General features: G+C 35.4%; 1 long non-coding RNA gene and 1 pseudogene across 1 annotated transcript; both read left to right on the forward strand.

Moving 5' to 3' along the window:
* Window positions 1–4,258: 4,258 nt before the first annotated feature.
* Window positions 4,259–7,740, forward strand: LOC132273265 (uncharacterized). The gene is made up of 3 exons (XR_009470067.1): window positions 4,259–4,540; window positions 5,879–5,939; window positions 7,412–7,740. It is a non-coding gene; the product is annotated as an uncharacterized LOC132273265 (long non-coding RNA).
* Window positions 7,741–8,718: 978 nt separating this feature from the next.
* On the forward strand, window positions 8,719–10,099 carry LOC132272556 (myosin-11-like; annotated as a pseudogene).
* Window positions 10,100–20,347: the final 10,248 nt, after the last annotated feature.

Here is a 20,347-nt window from a genome sequence, read left to right on the forward strand (position 1 = left end):
AAACTTTTTTTTTGCACTTGACTAATTTTTCGCTGTCTTTCCAACGGTGTGCTCGATTGCACCCAGATCTTCCTGGATAATTACCAGTTTACCCTTTTAGCCTTAAGTGCTCGTTTTTTTTTCATCAGGCCGTTTCTCCTTCATCCGGACTCCCAATCATGCGATTCTTGAGTCCATCCTGATTTTTTTTTTTTTTGTTGTCTTTCTAGCGGTGTGCTCGGTGGCACCCGAATCCACATTTTTTAGAAATGACTATTTTGCCCTTGGGGGCTTATTTGTCATATTTTTAATTTTTTGCTTCCGCATCAGTTCTTGTTGAGTTCCACGACCTCATGGAAGGTCACTTTGACTTTTTAGAGTCTTATTTTCTGTTTTCGCTTCCGCATTTAGATCCGTTATCGGATCATCCTTTCGGTTCATCACTGATGCACTGGCCTAAAAACCAAGGCCGTCACAATTTTGCCCTTGGGGGCTTATTTGTCATATTTTCGATCTTTTGCTTCTGCATCAGTTCTCATTGAGTTCCACGACCTCATAGAAGGTCACTTTGACTTCTTAGAGTCTTTTCACTTTCGCATTTCGGATCCGTTATCGGATCATCCGTTAGGTTCATCACTGACGCACTGACCTAAAAACTAGGGTCGTCACAAGATCACACACATACGCCTCCATCTTTGTTCTCGTTCTCAACTCTGAACTTGCCCTCCCTTTGTCCCTGCGATTGCAAACTAAAAAATCTACAAGAATCAGATTAGCCTCCCAAATCACCTCCATCTCTATTCTCGTTCTCAACTCTGAACTTGCCCTCTCTCTATCTCTGTAACTGCAAACTACGAAATCTACAAGAATCAAATTAGCCTCCCAAATCGCCTCCATCTCTATTCTCGTTCGCAACTCTGAACTTGCCCTCTCTTTGTCTCTATAACTACAAACTACAAAATCTACTAGAATCAGAACCCATATCTGCATATCATTTCAGATTGTTAAAAATATTAAAACCCATATCCTTCAGTTTCCATCGCCTGCTACTCCAATTCGGGTTCGCCTTTCTCAAGCTTCAGCCGCTGGCCCTCTGTCTCTCAACTCTCAAGCCACTACAAGAAATTCGGGTTTTAGGGACAGTCCTTTAGGGACAGTCTATAAAACTGTCCTTAAAACCTTCTTTTTTAGGCACTGTCTTAAGAGACTGTCCCTAAAATCGTATTCTTTTGGCACAGTCCTTTAGACTGTCCCTAAAAACTATTTTTTTGGCACAGTCGTTCAGACTGTCCCTAAAAACTTAAAAGGCCCGTCCCCAATTCCACAAAAAATTGCCCGGCAAAACTTGGCGCTTTTAATTCCTTATTTGGCATTTTTGTTTTGCCGCTTAATGCATTTGTTAGAGAAAAATTATAATATATAAAATTATTTTATTTAATAAAATACTAAAAACTATGTTGTTTAATTTAATTACATCATATCCATATACCTATCATCAATTCTCAAGCCCTCACTCCCTCTCTTCCACCTCTTCCACCCTCGCAGAATACTGAAGCTCTTCCACCCTCGCAGACCACCGTCGCAAAATATTGAGGCTCTTCCCCCCTCTTCCAGCAGCATAGGCTGAATGACCCGATCATTCCAACATCGACTCTTACTCTTCAGGTACAACAATATTTTTATTTTTTCAAAATTTTAGGGATTATGCCTCTTTCTTCGATTTTCAGAGAACCCCTAACTTTGATTTGACATTCATATAACCCACTTCGATTTAATGATCCTCACCCTAGTTTTGGTCCATTTTTCTTTTGATTGTTTCAGATCTGGACACATATATATGCTATTTACAATTTGTGTTCATTTTAGGGTTTGGAAAATTATTTGTGTGTTTATTTTTGGTTTCTGATTGTTTTTGGCTTTAGTTAATGGTTTATGGTCTAAGAGGTTGATTATTATTATTTTTTTTCCTGAACTTGTTTTTTATTTTTTTATTTAGATCTTACAAAATGCTGGTGATTGAACGGCATTTCAAAGACTTCGTCCTGTTTTTTCTCCGTTTTTTGTTGATTTTCAGATAATTTTGGCCTCTAATATATTTTTTTGGGCTTGAAATTTTTTGTCTGAGGGATTGTTTGTTGTTTATTTGTGTTTGAAGTTTGATTGTACATTTTTCTCTGTTACAGTGTGTGTAGTGTGTGTTTTATTTTGGTTGAAGCTTTTTGTGCTCTGTTCTTCTATCCTTTAGATATTCAAATACTCAGTTGATTTCATAATAGCTTCCTTATTAAATAATTAGCGTACCTCTTAATTAATTCTATACCTCTTTTTTCAATTTTTAAACAATTATTCGCCCAGTATGTATGAAAAAAAAAAAAGGGTCGAATTTGAAACGTGGCATCGTGATACTGGAAAGCACAAGACAATTTATACTTTAATTAGGAAAAAAAAAAAAAAAAGGTTTTAAGTAATGTTTTGCAAATTAAGACATTTAATAGTTAAATGTGCTTTTGAAAGTGAAACTACTTTTTGATTTGTAAAAGTTAAGTTTGTGATGCTAATATTTGTGAAATCACTTTGACAGAATTTGAATCCTGGGTTTTATTTCTATTTTGTTTGTTGTATTGTGTTCAATTTAGGAAAAAAGTCACATTTGCAGCAGCGATTCTTTGTTGCTTTGAAGAGAATCTCGGGCTTGGAGGAGGCTATCAAAATCAGGAGGTACACTATTGTGATGGAACTTTATAAACCCTTATTATATATATATATATAAGTTCTTTTTGTGTTAGAATTTATTTCAAGGCTTTGTATTCATTTATATTTATTAATTTGTATTCATTTATATTGAGGATGCCAGTATCTTAACCTTTCAATTTTTCCCAATTAATATTAATCCAATTACAGAGTTCTACAATTTATGTCTACCGCCAACTTTATGTGATATTAAAAAATTAGTGATTTAGGGATGAATTCGACAATTAACTAATTTAGGAGATGTACAGGATTTTTATGTCATTTTATGCTTAATGGCATCCTAAGCTTCTTCAACTTGTAGCCATAAGTAGCATATCCAGTTTATGTGAGTCCTTTTCAGGTTCCTTGGTGTTCTCAATTGTTTTCAATTAAAAATTTGCAATTTATGGAGTTCAAATTATTTCCCTGGAGAAGTTTTTGATGCTCTATTTGTTTTGCTGGGACATGCACTTATGAAAGGAGAAAGGCGAAGATCTGTAATGTTTGAATATGCATATATTTTGCATTCAAACTCATTTATCACAGGACTACAGGAGAGACGAGTGACAAAATATTTAGTATGGTTGTTTCCTTCATTGTAGTTACTTTGTTAATTGTAATGTTTTTGAAATTAATTCTCCAAATCTTATAAATTCTGCTTTTGGACAGGCCAATAGTCAAGACTGTACATGCTTCACACTTTATCATTGCTTTAAAGTCCAAGAGCATCACTAGACTTGATAATGCAGTATCATCTGACAGGGTGTCTCCACTAGAACTAGGCACCTGGGTTTTGCCCCTAACTTCAATTATTCAATTATATGTACCTTATATGAGTTAGCTCAAATTTCAAATATTGCTAAGGAACAAATTATAACAAAAAATTTGAACTTTGGTGTACAGTTCAAGTACCTATAGGGACATGAAATGATGGAGTTTATTGGTAGTAGGGCTACCCTTGTTGTGTAGCTATGCCGTTGGGCCAAAGAAAAAAGAAATGACCCAGAACTTAGGCTCTAGAATTCCATTTGGTATGAGGGATGAAAATGATAGGAACTAAGGAAGCTAGGAAGGAAAAGAGAAATAAATTTTTTTCTCTTTTTATTTGGTTTAGTAAGGAAATAGGTCTTACCTATTTTACCATTATATGCGCGCGCGCGCGTGCCGGTGGGGGGGGTTTCTTTTCATTTTCCTTCTGATCAGATATAGAACCTCCACTCTTCATGGCTTTTTCCTTCTCCCTCTCTTCCCTCTTATCTAAAGAAAATTAGGGCAATACCTCAAAAATCAGAGTTAATTTTACAGTAAGCTAAAAATGTATACCAATATCCTTCAACCCATTCTTTACAATTACCAAAATCTAATTAAATCATGTAAACAGACCTGGCAAATCATCCTACATGTAAATTTTTAGTTCTAAAACGGATCTTTTGTTTATCAATAGGAAATGGAAAATGATTTGTTTTTTGATCTGATTTGACGAGGACCTGCAGTTTTTCACAATGGGCCTACACTACAACAAAATGGGCTTTTAAAAACACTTTTTCTAAAAGGGTCATGCATAACCCTTGTAGAAAGCACTTTCTACAACAGGCCCGGGTAGTCAGCCAGACCCATCAACACCACCTTGAACCATCAACATCATCCACTTAGCTTACCTTGCTGATCCGTGTTTAAATGCTATCTCGTGAGGCAAAAGGATGGGATTGGGGCTCAAACTAGATTACCCTTGTTCAGACTCCCTAAGATACGAGGAAGCGAAAAAGGATCACAGCCATCACAGAACCTGTTATTTTCTCCATCAACAATAGATTGAAGCCTTTAAATCTCTGTAAGTTTCAAATCTTGAATTATATCTCTTAATCACTTCACAATTTGTTGATTGTTCTTCTCAATTCTGATACTTTGTAAATAATTGAGTTTTGCAATTTAGGCTTTTGATTTGCTTTTAAAAAATCTCTCATCATTCAGTCCTGTAGAAGAAAATACATATATAAATGTTATGATTATATGAGTTTAATGAAATGTTTTATAAATATTTTTTCTTATAGATTTCGATTTTGTTGAAGTTTTCATTCCGTGCTTGAATGAGTTGATTGGCAATTTGATATGATTTTTTTGCATAAGGTTTCAGTCTACCTACTGATTATTTGATGGAGATTTGATGGAGATCAGCCAGTTGCCAAGAATAAACAAAAATAAAAGATAATAGTCACTGATTCTATATTTCCAATTTGGATTCTTTCATGCATGTTTAGTAGTTTATGGTTGTGACAAAATTGGTTTAAAGTGAACTCATTCTCTTCATTGCTTTTGAATTTGTCAAGTTCGGGATTTCAGCTTTTTCATACATTAATTTTGATGGCCTTTCTTCCTTTTTTCCCTTCTCTTTTGGTACTCATTTAACACTTAGTGCTGCATATATCAGTTAAGCTTTGTCCAGTCCGAGTAAACATCAAATGGGCTATTATATTAGGTTTTTGGAGGTAAAAATTAGTGGTTGTATATATTAATGATGATTTTGAGATAATTCCTAGATATCTTTATAATGGTGTGACTCTTCAATGAATTGTGCATGGGTCGGTTACAAGAGCATTCCCTACTTCTTGTTTGTATATATTGTTCTCCCTTGTTGGGTTTGTACGGGTCTGTAGCCTTGCTATATATAAGTGTTTGATGCTATATAAATCCGTGTACATGATTAATGAATTTTACTCTATTTATTATATTTAATTTGATGCAAAAAAGAATCAAATATAAAACCTTACTTAAAGTCTTAACAATCTATATACATGTATAAGGTTTGCAAAACAAGTCTGTGTTTTGTGTATTTATATTTATGTATATGATGTGAACAATGTTTAGAATGCTTACAATTAGTTTCCCAACTGTTGGGTCCTTAATCTACCCCTCTTGTAACGACCCACAATCGCAGGAACTCTTACATGAGTTCGTACTCTCAATCATTGAATCCAGAGTGGAGTATACAAACTCATGATGAGAGCGTACTATTAATACTTTATATGTGTGTATATAACAGTGATCAATTCAATTGAAGAATAATATTAATACATAGTAAGGAGTCCTAAAAGAAATGTTTAATGTTGTTTGTCTTGATAAATTTTGAATGAAGAGGATCTTATGTCATACTGTGTTTTTAGTGACTCAGATATCCAAGTGAAGTTGACAAGCATTTGTTGTCTCAGCAGACTGGTTTGTCCAAATATCAGGTACTCATTACCATCTTTTTGCATCAAATTTGATGTGTCATATTCATATTTATGTGTGTGTGTGTATATATATATTCTGATAATTCTGAACTACTTTGTCTTTTTTTTTTTCTTTTTCTTTTTTTATCTTTTTTCTACTTTTGATTTTGAATTATATATTATTCGACTTGTTCTTTTATTAACTCTAGGGGTTGTTGCTTCTTTGGGTACCTTGTGAATGCATCCCACATTTCCTTGCATGCACATAGCCGTGATATATATATAGTTGGTCATGAATGAATGAGAGAGATTATTTTTTATCTCTGATATGCATAATAATAGTGAAAATTGAAGATATTGATTTGTTCTGTCCTGTTTTTTAGAAGACACTTCTCAAGAATTCTGAAAACCGAATTAGACCATTTTCTGGAAATCGACTATTTTTTTTAATTAATTCAGTTTTCTGAACACTATATTTTTAGAAGTCAACGAAACGAATATTTGAAATTGTGTACTCTTTTTCTGTTTTCCAGTTATTTGATATGATGAACAGATAAGTGAATGAAACAAGCTCTATAAAAACATGTTTGGTTTAGTCTTAAAACATAATTCTCATAGAATTATAGTGTACTATTATATCTGAAATTTCCTTTTTTATAACTTAATTTTCAGAAATTTCCTTTAGAAAACTTTCAAACCAAAGAATTTGAGTTGTTTAATGTTTTTTTTAGTTATCCTAGAAATAAAAAACTGGAGCAATTAAGCAGATCAAATTTATAAGAACTCCATAATTAGTTTCCAACATTTCCTTATTGTTTCCTACTTTCTTACAAAGCCATTTCCACATCAACTTTGGTCTTAAAACAAATAACATGGCGTTGACATTCTTTAATCCCAGCATTTGAAGCAATATCTTTTTATATAACTTGAAAGAAACTCATTTAACAGATCAAATGCATCAAACTTTTGTTGTTTGATATGAACAAGTAAAAAAAAATAAAAATATTGTTAGGTGACTGAAAAATTATGCTATATATCCACATGCTTAGGGATCAAATTCTGGAATCACACTAGTTTGTGCCAGTAGGTAGCAGTTTGTGGCGGAGTGATGGTTTGCAGGGTGTGTTTGAGGGAATAGGATTTTGTAGGTGATGGGAGTCCATTGTATGAGGTTAGTGGTATTGAGGTTAGGTAGTGGTAGGCTTGAGATGTTTAAGGACAGTAGTTACTCATTTAATATGTTAAATGAAATAAAAGATGTTAAAACAGAGTTTTCGATTTAACTATTTTAATGGAGATTGAGAAATGTAAGAGAGAGAGAGAGGGGCATGTAGGAGTTTCATGGTTTTTTATTTAGTTTTTAATTTTTGCAAGAAACTCACACACACCATATTCCCACAAGGCGCTTGGTAATTTCATGGTGAGTAGAAGGTAAAAGAAGATAAAGTGATGCATATATGCTACTCCATGCAACATGTACATCCCTATATCAGCAACAGCAGCAGCTGCCACCATGGTTCCACCAACAACAGTCTCCATCAGATTCCCAACAGCAGCGAACCACACCAAACTAGCATCAATAGCCTCCACCACCTCCAGCGGACTCTCATTTTCAGCAGCCGCCACTAACAAGGTGGCACCAGCAAGCACCACCCACAACCACCAACAAAATGAATAATGGATCTTAAAGAGGATGGAACAATATTTTGTGCTTCTAGATGGTGTAATTTTTAGTTTAGAAAACTGGAGAGCAATTTTAGTTTTTGTTTAGAAAATTGGAGATTTTATGGATCTTGAATATATGTATTGAGGATTTATTTTATTTTATGGCTAGTAATATCTTTTTGAATGTTATTGTGGATCTATTTTATTTATGTTTTGCATGTATTCAAAATGATTAAACCCACAAATCAAGCATAAAAAAATAATAATAAAAAATAAAAATAAAAATAAATAAATTATGTACTAGGGACAGTCTACCCGTCCCTAATATAATAATTATAATTAAAAAAATCATGCATTAGGGACAGTCTAACTGTTCCTAATACAATAATTATAATTAAAAATAATGTATTAGGGACGGTTTGTCCGTCCCTAATACTATACGTATTGGGGACAGTCTCCAAAACTGTCCCTAATTCATATGTTATTAGGGACAGTCAATACCGTCCCTAATAAGTTTTAGGGACGGTATTATTTGGGACAGTTAGTACTGTGCCTAAAGGTCAAAAGTATTTGTCACGGTCCAATTTGATCGTCCCTAAAGTTCTTTTGTCACACTACTTTTAGTGACGGACCAATTTGACCTTTAGGGACGGATTTCGAGCTTTTAGGGACAGTTTGGACTGTCCCTAAAACCCGAATTTCCTGTAGTGAGCCCTTCTCTTTGCAACTGCTAACTTGTATGTATGGGTTTTGTTTTATTTATTTTTTTCTAAATCAATTAATCAAGGTCTGTAATTCTTGTTTTGCAAACTAAATCCTATTTAGTGAAATTTTTATGAAATTTTTTAATTTTTTTATGAATTTTAGTTATAAATATTTGTGAAGATAACGACTGAATTTGTGGAATTTTGAAATTTTAGTACTGGGTAGGGGTCAATTTGATACTGCATACTTGTATCAGAATTGGGTTTTTGGTACTGGGTAGTTTCACAGTTGTAATTTATTTTTTCTTTAGTTTGTCTACTGTTCTTGTGAACTAGCTAATTATTGAGGAGTTATTTGATTTTATTTCTGAATTAAAACTTGTATGATTATATGGTTTGATTTGATATGGTGACTACAGCCCCTTTCAATCATGGGTATAAATTCCAAGACTAGTTTGTTTCCATATCTAAGATCTTGGTTGCCTATGGTTTGTAGGTTATAAAATGCCGAGTGAGAGTGGAAATTGATTGCCTGAGGGAGTTTAAAAAGATGCTTAGTATACATGAGGAGGACTGTCTGAATTGGAAAATTGTTGTTACAAGGCAACCGATGAGGTACCTTGGATTTACTGTCATTTCACTTTGTGATTGCATTATTTAATGGGAAAAAGAATGAATAAATAAATAAAAAATTGTTGCAGTATACAGGTTCAGCGTGGGATGAGCTCAAGCATATCAGACAGGCAATAGGATTTCTGGTAATCTCATCTATTCGCTATTCATATTTGAATTCCATCTTGAAAGAAAAGTGGCAAAACCACTGAAACATTACGTCTTCTAATTCAGGTTATACATTAGAAACCAATGAAATCACTAAATGAAATAAACCGTGACCTGTGCTCGGTGAGAAAGACATTTTTTTTTTTTTTTTTTCCGCATAAATAACAGGATATACAGTCATTTCTACCTTCACAGTATCAACTAGCGTTTTACTTGTTTTATTTTTCTTTCCTCAGGTGCTTAGCATACCTCAGCTGTATCGGATCAGTACAATATTGTACTGGGATGACAAGTATGGCACTCATAGTGTGTCCCCAGATGTAAGTTTTTATGAATGCGATTATTCAAACTAGGATTGAGACATCTTCTTCACAAAAGAGATATTCCATACCACATACATTTATGACAATACTAACCACAATAAGATTTGGTATTCAGGTGAATTATATCCAGCATGAGGGTGTTGATGACTGAAGACTCACACAATGCAGCTAGCAATTCTTTTTTATTAAATGATGATTCGAGGTTAGCATCGACATGCTTCAACTTGATGATCCTTGCCTTTTTGTTTCATATTTCGTGTTGCATCTCATTGGAACTTAATTGAAGAGTTACCTGGAGCTTATATATAATTATGTTACTTTGAGCTTATTGTGTTATATATATATATATATATATATATATATATATATATATATATATATATATACATGCATACATATATTAAATCAGAAAAAGAAAATAAGAAATTGAAGAGTGGTCCAAATGGACAGAGATTTATAGATGAAACCAATCTTTTGTAGATGTGTAGGATTCCCATAATTTCTGATGTCCAGAGAACCTGCCCCCTATTCCTGCTCAATGTGCACGTAACGATCACTGATGTCTCGTAATGATTCATAATGCAGTATTCCATTTTTGGTTGATGACATATCAAAGTCGATGGAACAAATAGATATCTCTGATATTGAACCACCACCTCTTATTCGCGAGGACTCAGGCTTTATCTTCTTGTTGCCGCAATCTGACTGACCACTTTCGATATTTCATAGTATATATATATATATATATATATACCCTAATATGTCATTCTGCTGCCAACTTGCTTTTCTTCTTCTTGACTAGCTGTTGATATCTTCAACTTTTCTTATTTTTGATAGGTTTAGAACATCAATATTCATCTGTTTTTGCTCTTGGGGTAGAATTCAAAACAATGGAAAATAAATACATTAACCCAATGAGAAAGAGAAAAGTACTATAGCATTCTAATAAATTAGCAAGTAGGGGTAAATTAGTAATTTTGTCTCTCACAGTCGGTAAGTAGTCTCCGCTGAGAGAGGGTAATATGCAACCTTAAAAAGTTTAGGGTTTGACCTGCTCCAAAAAAAATAGTACATTAGCTATATTGCAACTATATAATAATTTAGGGATTTTTTTTTTCCATTTTTGCATTTTTGCCTAAAAACTACATAGAAATTTTTTAATTATTATTTTTTATTAAAAACTGTAAATTTGAAAGCAGTGGGAATAAAACTGACATGAGGTTGGTCTCTGACTATGAGTGTGGAACAACAAATTTTTTGCCTCGGGTATCCTTAATTGACACGTTAACGAGAACAAAACTGGATAATGACTGATTCATAGTGCAAGTTATTGAACCAACTAGCCTGAATCTACAAATTTGCAAACAGTTTGGAATGGCTACCCTAACCATGTGCTACATTCCACTCAACCTGGAATTCATTAATGACAACCTCACTCAATCGGCTTCCATTGAGAAAAATCGGATTCAATTGTCAACTACCTCTATCAAAAATAGGATTGATCGACTAACTAAAGGGTTAAGTGATTCAGCAGCATCAAAGCCCAGTTTCCTAAAAGAAGGTTTTTAGTTTGAGTTTCTGGATACATGTATGATTTTGCTTTTCCAGCCATATGTGTGATTTTGCTTTACCAGCCATAGCATGGCACATGGTTTCATGAAACCACATGATAAAAGATAATGTAAGTTTCGCGGTCTTCCCTAAAGCTCATTCGAGAACCTGAAAGATAATGTTCCAATTATGATATTCAAATTTTCCTCTAATTTTCATATTCCTAATGAAAACCACTATTTCCTTTTCTTTGGGTATTTTGAAACAAAGTCACAGTTTACATACCAGTAATGAATATTGCTGTTCAACTCCATAAATCAATATTTCACTTGTAATGACCCTGTCATTTTTTTCCCTTTCATTTTTCTCAAATTTTACGGATAAATTTTTTTCATTTAATTTTCTTCTCCAAGTTCTATTTCTCGTCACTTGGTGCCATCTTGAGTGCTTGGAAATGATTTTCGAGACTCTTTCATTTGGATTGACAACTTCCTTTGAGGACCGAGTCATTTCCACATTTTCACTTTTTGGACACTATTCACTTTTCGTCCTTTTTTCTATTTTGTCTTTTACCCGTTTGTCACTTTTTGGCACAACCTTACTTTTCATACTTGAAGTTGGTTTTTGACTTCACGTATCTTCATTCTAAGTGGTTTCCATGAAATACGTATCTTTAATTTTGTAGAAAAGTACTCTGGTTGCTCTCGGTGTCCATAGGGGCATGGATGCACAATTCTTCAAAAATTATTTCTTTTCTTCGGGTATTTTTCAAAAATATCTTTTGAAGATATTTTATTTTATGAGTTTTTAAGAAAATATTTTTGGAAGATATATTTATTTTGGGACATTAGTGCAGTTAACCCTTTTTGGAGGGGCCATTGTGCAATTAATGAAAGTTATTGCAAAATAACTCATTTTCAGCCTGGATCCTCGTACGGGATTCATTTTCACTTTTCATCGAGTCATGTACTCCTACAATTTCCATTTGGTCGTTTTTCTCCAATTTTAGGGTTTTGGGCCTCGGTTGCCATCGAAATTGTTCAGGGCATATCTTCCTGCTCAAGACTCGATTTTTGACACCGTTTCTTTTGTTGTTCATATTTTCTCACCTTGGTTCTTTTTCGTTCATAGAGTTTCACCGTTTGAGCGCGTCTGCTCAAATTCCACTTTTTCGTACCTGGCGAGATCTATTCGGGGCATTTTTTTTTAGTTTTTCTATAATAGGGGATCTTAAGTCAAAAAATCAGATTTCATCATCTTCCTCCCCTCTCTTGGCCGGATTCCATGGTAGCCATGGTTGCCACCTTCTCTCTCCTCCTTTGAAGCTCTTCCTTCGTGTAAAACGCCGTAGTGCCTTAGTGTTTTGTGTTCTCCTTGACGACGAACACCTTTCCCCCTTATTAGAACCCATTTCTGACCATTTTGTGAATTTGGGTTTGAAGTCAAGTTATGATTTTCATGGGGCTTCCTTGGGGTTAGTGATCATCGTGTTTTGCCCAACAAAACCCCAAAGTATCGTCGGATTCGGAACACTTTTCTTTCGTTGGGGATTTGAGATTTCCATCTCAAATTGAGGTAGGGGTTATTATAGTTTCATTTTCTTGATGTATTGTTTGCTATTGATGCTTATACAATTCATTTACATGTCTTTATATTAAATATAGAGATTTTAGTGTTTATTTTCATATATGAGATTTTATTCTCCCAGTTGGTTTTAGCTTAGTTTAAACATGTGGCATGACAATAAATTACCTCTTGATATGTTCATTGACATATATTAAATTGAGAGCATTTAGACAAGTATTGGAGTTTTTATTTAATATTTTTCTAGAATGAAAAATTAATTCATGTGGCCTTATCTAGCTTGAAATTAACGTGTGGTGTCATATTATATTAGGCCCTAGCATACTCTTCAACATATCTGAATTGGAGAGAAATCGGTGATGTTTTAAAATATAGAGATAATTAATTAATTAGATTAATTAATTTATTCCAAGTGTACAATTCACTTCATTAGATTTCTGACTTCATATTCTTGATGTGCATGCCATATACCTTCACATATATTTAATCTAGCATATTTGATTAGGTTTGAAACCGTTCATTTATTATTTTTCTTGTATGAAGATTTAATTATCATGGTTGTAGCTTGCATAAAATTCACTTGTATCATGATATTAAATTAAGTCTTGACATGTTTAATGACATACTTTAATTTGAAAGCATTTTGATGAGTTTAAAAATCTAGATATTTTTAATTAAATGAATTAATTAAAATCCATTCAATGGTTCTATGGACTTAATTAAGTTTCTAACTTGGTATTCATGATTTCCTTGACAAATTCCTTCACGTGTATCAAATTGAGAATAATCGGATAAGTTTGAGACTCACATTTATTTATTCCCTTTGTAAGGAATTTAATTCACATGGTTGTGTTTTGTATGAAATGAACTTGTAATTTGATATTAAACTTGTCCTTAACATGGTTTCTTGACATTTCACATGCCATCATAGTTGAGAACTTAGGGCATGACTTATGTATTCCAAAATCTTGGTTGTGCATGGAATGTGGTTTAATGCATTACTTGTATCTTAATACTATCTTGATTTGCATAACTTGTGGTTTTAGAACTTGGGATATCAATCAAGAATTGACATGGCAAGGATATGGTTCTAGTACGGGAGATAGAGAGCTCCCGATACTATAATGCGCACTAGGGGAAGGTACCCGTGGGTTAGTAGCCTTAAAGTGATCCCAAGAGTACAGTTTTAATCCAGGCGATATCCGAGTTTCCACATTGGTTGATTTCACTCTTTAAATTTCAAGTTGTTATTCCTTGAAGATTTAAAACTTGTCGTATTAATTGAAATGTTCCAATCTTGTTTACTTGCATAGGTATTATGCATTATCTTTGATATCATTTATTCTTCTTGTCGTGTTATTTGGAATGTTCTAATCATGTTAATTGCATTGATAATGTGATCCTTGTATTCAAGTACCCTTCTTGTCATGTTGTATGGATTAGTTCAAACCTTGTTCAATTTCATTGATACTGCAATTCATGCTAAATTATAAACTTATCGTGTTTTTTGGATTATCTCAGCCTTATTCGATTTCATAGATATCATGATTCATGTTACTTCATGTTGATATGACTTAGGAATGATCCTATATAAACATCTTAACTTAGATTTTAGGTGGCATGAACTGTTTCAGTAGTTATCGCATTCTAGGTTAAAAGTTGATAACTTTGGATACCTATGTCTTGGTGTATTATACTATATGCTCCTATGTTATTTAAATTGCAAGAATGATGTGATGAATGCTATAAATGCTCTAAGGTAGCTTAAGGTGCTCCCTGAGTCTCACTTTAATACAGACGTTAGTTGGCATGAGCCCTTTATCATGTTTCACCATAAGGTGATATAATCGTAAAATGTTATGTCTTTGCATGCTCATCTCCTACGAGTAGCTTTATGCTGCTTACCCCGAAGTTACTGGGGGTATTGGTCAGGTACAGGATTCAAGATTTGGACATTTGCATTTACCTTGGGTGGTTTGGAGATTTGAAGTTTTTTTTTAAAGTATTCTTGATGTTATAACACTCAGTTAGGTTCAATATGTTTTTTTTACCTTATTATATGTAAAGTGTACTTAGATACACTATTTGGGACCTATTTGATGTGTATGATATGAGGCCAATGGCCACAAACCTTAAAGTTTAACTGTATGCATTTAGATTCAAAGTTTTTCCCTTGAAATGTAACTTTTCTAACTTTGGGGGTTTTATATGTGATTTGGAGTAAATGACATGTAATGAGGTCATGGGCCATTATAACACACTTCTATTCTTAAAGTACACTTGTTGGTATGTTTACATAGCTTAAAATCTTATTTTTGGACCAATTTTATATTGGGGTTTGAGGCTTGGGTGAAGCCTCAACATTTCCTATGCATAATAGGTCATTCAACACCATCTCGAGTCATTTCGATCGTCTGAAATGCTAGTTCGGTCGACCGATGGCTTTTGGAAACTTCATTGCATAGTAAAACACTTGTTCCAATAGCCATTTTCACTGTTTGGGCCTATTTCGTTCGATCGATGCCTTATTTCGGTCTACCGAAGTAACCTCCCCTCAAAAATATTTTTCTAGAAATTTTTTTGTCCAGTTCGAGCATCTGAACTCCATTTCAGTCGACCGAAACAGCTTTTATTCACCAGCCTCTTCAGTTTTGTTTCAGCACTGATGTTTCCGACTTTAAATGATCATATCTCCTTCATTTCTAATCCAAATGGGGTGATTCTTAAGCCTAAGTTCATGGTTTTTGAATCAACTTTCCAATGGTACTAATGCCATTCTTAGATTCAAATCATAGTGGGAGTTATTCAAGTTTTAGTTAAGTAGTGTCAGGATTGGTTCGAACCGGGAAAGGGTATTTTGTGGAATTCGTGTCCATAGTTCTTAAAACCTCTTGGAATGTTGTGAAATGATTAGTTTAGGTTGTGTGGATCTCATTTGAATTGCTTAGAGTCAAATCTCCCTTCTCTTTTGTAAATTGACCATTTTGCCATTGATTAACGGGTTTTTGCTCGTTTTTCTGCATCTTGTCATTTCTCCTTCGTTAGGACTCTGAATCATGCGATTCTTGAGTCCATCTTGATTATTTTTTCATTATATTTCCAACGGTGTTCTCGGTGGCACCCGAATCCATATTTTAGAAATGACCATTTCGTCACTGGGGGCTTAATTGTTATTTTTCCTATCTTTTGTCAACACACTTTATTCCTTTGGATTCCGTGACCTCATGGAAGGTCATCTTAGGGTCTTAGAAGTGTGTTATGCCTTGGGAGACTATTTTCTTGTTTCTTGTTTCCGCATCGGGATCTGTTAACGGGTCAATCTTTGATTCATCATTGACGCACCGGGTTGAATAAAAACTCAGGTCATTACAAGTGGTATCAGAACATCCGGGTTCGAATACCTTAGACGACAGTTTTGGGTGCATATCATGCTCACGTTGTATTACTTTGATATGTCATTTGTATCTTGATAACATGTCTTGCATGATAACATGTTCACATGCTCAGGTATTTTGAGACACCTATTATTTGTTAAGCATGCTTTTGTGTATATATGCTTCCTGATAACATGGTCTGGGTTGCTATCATGCTCTAGTGTGATAGTATGTATGAGTGCTTATGTTAGCATGACCATATGCGACGTATGTTGGCATACTTTACGCTTTTCATTCACGAGTAGTGTCATACCATGTACTTATGTGCTTCTTGATAACATGTTTTGATTTGATAACATGTCTGTTTGCTTATGTGGCAACTTATTTAGTAGCTTACCTTGACTGTTTTAACATATGATATATGTTTGTTTACCTTAGCACATTATACTTGCTTGTTGTTTTAGCATGTGGTATATGCTCGTCTGTTTAGCTACTTATGCGAGTAGATAGTCCGTTACTATGTTGCATACTAGATGTTTCCTTTTATGTCTGGTTTTGACCTTATCACTTAGGGTCTGTTATATCCCTTGGGTGCATTATTATTTTATGAAGTTCTTCCTTGGATAGGAGAAATTCATTCCGTAAGGACCCATATCAGGAACCTGCTTATCTGTTTTGTTGGTTGGGTGTTTCAAGACCTTAGTCTGATGGTTGATACGAGTAAAGCTCATGTAAGCATAGAATCGTAGTCCTTATCTGGTGGAGTGAGACGTGGGCCAGGGAGGCACCATTTCATTTCCTTTTCCTTCGTGGCTTCAAGGGTGTTTTTGCAATGTAGGAGCTACTAGCTCTACTTGCATCGAGGATTTAAGGCCTTTAGTGTAGCGGTGCCTATGACATTGTTGTCAGAATTTTGAGATTAGCTACCCCAACTCTCGTAGAGGCCTAGTTTCCATAGTGCTTTCGGTAATGATCATTTTAGACATTGATGTCTTTGTATCAATAGGTTTTCTAAGTTGACCTGTTGGGGGCATGTTATTGATAAGCGCCGAATAATGTATATTCAAGCGCCATAAATTACATTAACAAAGTCCAGTTATTAATTATTTTATGTAGATTAACTCCAATTCTATGTTTTTATGCATTTTCAGGTTCATTGGCCAAAATGGAATAAGAATAAGGCCTTGTGGAGTCTTGAGCAACAAAAGGGTGCCAATGCTGAATTCTGGCAGCAGTAGAGCCTGGACTTCGCTTGCCATTTTGACCTTCCAAACTCGAGAACTGGACTTCCCTCATAACATGAAAGATTTAGAGTTCTGAATCAGCTTTCCAAATCTTCAAGTAGTTCATCATTCGGAGTTCGGAGCAGAGAGTTATGATCTTCACAACAGAGGTGCACAGAACTGCCTAGCAGCACTGATGTACTGCCTTTCTCCCCATTTTCGACCAACCAGACTTGAGATTTGGGTCTTCATCAAAACATGAAGTTTTTAAAGCACTGAATCAGCTCTCCAAAGCTTCAAACAGATTGTCATTCGGAGTTCGGGGCACAAAGTTATAGCAGTTTTCCCAAAATAGGTCAGCACTGAGCAAGAGGAGCATGTTGCACATTGCACTAAGTTAGAGTGCTCGAAGTCACCAAGCGTGCGCTCGAAAATCAGGCAGAATGCCCTTCGGAAATGGCTCATTTCAGCCCACTTGCACATTGGTTTCCTCAATGCCATCTTCCCTCTTTATGAAGTGGTTGGAGGTGTTCCTTGGAGGAGAGAGGGTATGGTTGGAGCATAAAAGGCTACCCAAAGGCCACATATATCATTAAGCTTTATCTTGAGCAAGAGAAAGGAGAGAGAAGAGAGCAAGGAGAAGGGTGTTCTTGAGTGCTACAGTAGGAGCTCGAAAATGGAGATGAGGATGATGCTTCTTCCTTCTTCTAGCTCACCAATGGGTAACTAAACCTCATCTAGGGAGGTGATGAAACCCCTCCCTTGTAAGCATGTGTTAGTATAGTTTATTTTTGGGGATTACAATGTATTTTTGATAGTCTTTCCATGGTCAAGAGCCTCATTTTTGTTGTAATGAATGTTGAATGTTTTAAATGATTATTGTGAGTTATTCATCTTGTCTTGGATGGTTGCCTTTCTTAATCATATTGCTTGCACTTCCATGGTGACAATGGAAGTTAGATCATGGAATGGTTTTAATGGCATGGAGTTGGAGAACCTAGATAGTTCATGGCTTAGGGTTTCCCTTTGATGGGCTATACTTGATTCTTAGCTTTATGTGCATTCACCATTTAAATTAGGGCTTGATAATCCTTGGCTTAGTAAGCATGTTCTAAGCTACATTTTAGTTTAGGTAGTTGATCATGTGAACCTTTGATGGTTTATTCTTGCCTTTCTAATTAAATGAACTTCTTAAGGATATTATAGCAACCTAGTATTGTTATGTATCATGACTATCATATATGTTGTTTTCCCCTTAAATTAATCTTAACCTAGCATGTGTAGAGGGATGGAGGTGGATTCATTTCCCTAGCCTTCTTTACTTGTACTCACTCCCTTGAATTCTTGCAATTTACTGTTTTATGCACTTTTAATTTCCTAGCTTAAGTGACATCCAACAAAACCTCTATACACCCTTCATCATTCTAAGAATGATTCTAGACATTTAGGTTGTATTAGACTAGCGTAGTCCCTGTGGTTCGACTTACCCGACCAATAGCCCTATTTTACAATGATTCGTGCTATTGCGAAGGTTGATGTTAATTGACCAACCGACCAATTTTTGGCGCCGTTGCCGGGGACTGCAAACGGTTTAGCAACCGAAGTTTCTAGGGTTAAATTTAGTTTGATTGTGAATATTGTGTCTTGTGAATATTCCTTGTGTGTTTTGACCACCTTTGTGTTTTAAGTGTTGTAAGATTCTAGGGACTCGAAGCTCGCCGTGGGAATGCTAGCAAATTGTAAGTCTAGAGGACCCCAGGTAAGTCTCGTGACTTCTAGTTTCGAGTTATGAATATTGTGCATGTGTTAAATTTAGTTTTAGTTTAGTTGTGAAGCCCTTGTTGAGGCTCTTATCCTGTTTAAATTTTGTGTTAAAGCATCGGTCCTTGTCGTGGCCATTTACATTTTCCGTCTTGATAATTGAGGAGAAAGGGAACATCGTATGTGGAGTTGTGGTTGATGAATTGCTTTGTTGAGTATATGCTTTATTGTTGATGTTCGGTCGTAGGTCACTTTCCTTACCCACAATCGATTCGCCCATTGATATCAATTCTCTTGAAAGAACTCTTAGACGGAACCTTAGGGAACCCACTCTTACAAGGGACCTTGAAACTGAATTCAATATAATGGGGGATAACGTAGGAAATCCGGGGAATGAAAGGGCTGAAATTCCTAATATCGAGCCAATGACTCTTAGAGATCATTTCATCCCTACCACCTATGCTTCTCCATCTTGCATAGTGATACCAAACATCGATGCAGCTCAATATGAGATCAAGTCTAGTACCATTCAAATGCTTCCATCATTTCATGGCTTTGATAATGAAGATCCATACAAGCATCTTGATGAGTTCCTGGAAATCTGTTCAACCATCCGGTTGAGAGGTTTTTCGGACAATGCACTCCATCTCCATCTCTTCCCATTCTCCCTAAAGGATAAGGCAAAATATTGGTTGAACTCCCTCGCTCCCAACTCTATTACTTCTTGGGCTCAATTGCAACAAGAATTTCTTAAGAAGTATTATCCGGTGAGTAAAACCAACCAAATGAGGCGTTCCATTCTAAGCTTCTCTCAAGTTGATGGAGAACAACTCCACGAGACTTGGGAAAGGTTACAAGATCTTCTTCGGAAGTGTCCTCATCATTTGATCCCAAAATGGCAATTAGTGCAAGCTTTCTATGCCGGCTTGACCGAAACCCATAGATTCATGGTTGATTCTTCTTGTGGTGGGATGTTCATGTCCAAGAATGCGGATGAGGCTTGGACCTTACTTGAGAATTTGAGTGAAAATTCACTTCAACACAATTCTCGTAGGGCTCCGACCGCAACCACTCCAAGCAACACCAACCCTTGTCAACCAAAGTCAATAAGGGAGGAATCATCTCAAGTGGATGCCATCGCTCATAAATTCTATCAATTGATGGCACCACATCTTCCTCCTTCATTGTCTCAAAATTCGGCAAGTTCAGTTTGTGCTTCATGTACTAGTCCATTCCATCTCTCGGAAGATTGCCCCACATCGGAGCAATTTCCTAGTCCCAACCAAGAGCAAGCTAATGCCATGTTCTCGCGGCCCGGGAACAATCCATATTCCAACACCTACAATCCGGGTTGGCGTGATCATCCGAATTTCTCATGGCGGCAACAAGCCCCACAGAATTCCCAATTCCAAAACCAAGGGCGGCAAAATCAGCCCTCTTCTCAATATCAAGGTAGACCTTTCC

The sequence above is a fragment of the Cornus florida genome, unplaced genomic scaffold (genome assembly GCF_030987335.1).
Source record: "Cornus florida cultivar Cherokee Brave unplaced genomic scaffold, ASM3098733v1 CherokeeBrave_3.0.0_Hap2_Chr09, whole genome shotgun sequence".
In the NCBI taxonomy this organism is placed as follows: Eukaryota; Viridiplantae; Streptophyta; class Magnoliopsida; order Cornales; family Cornaceae; genus Cornus; species Cornus florida.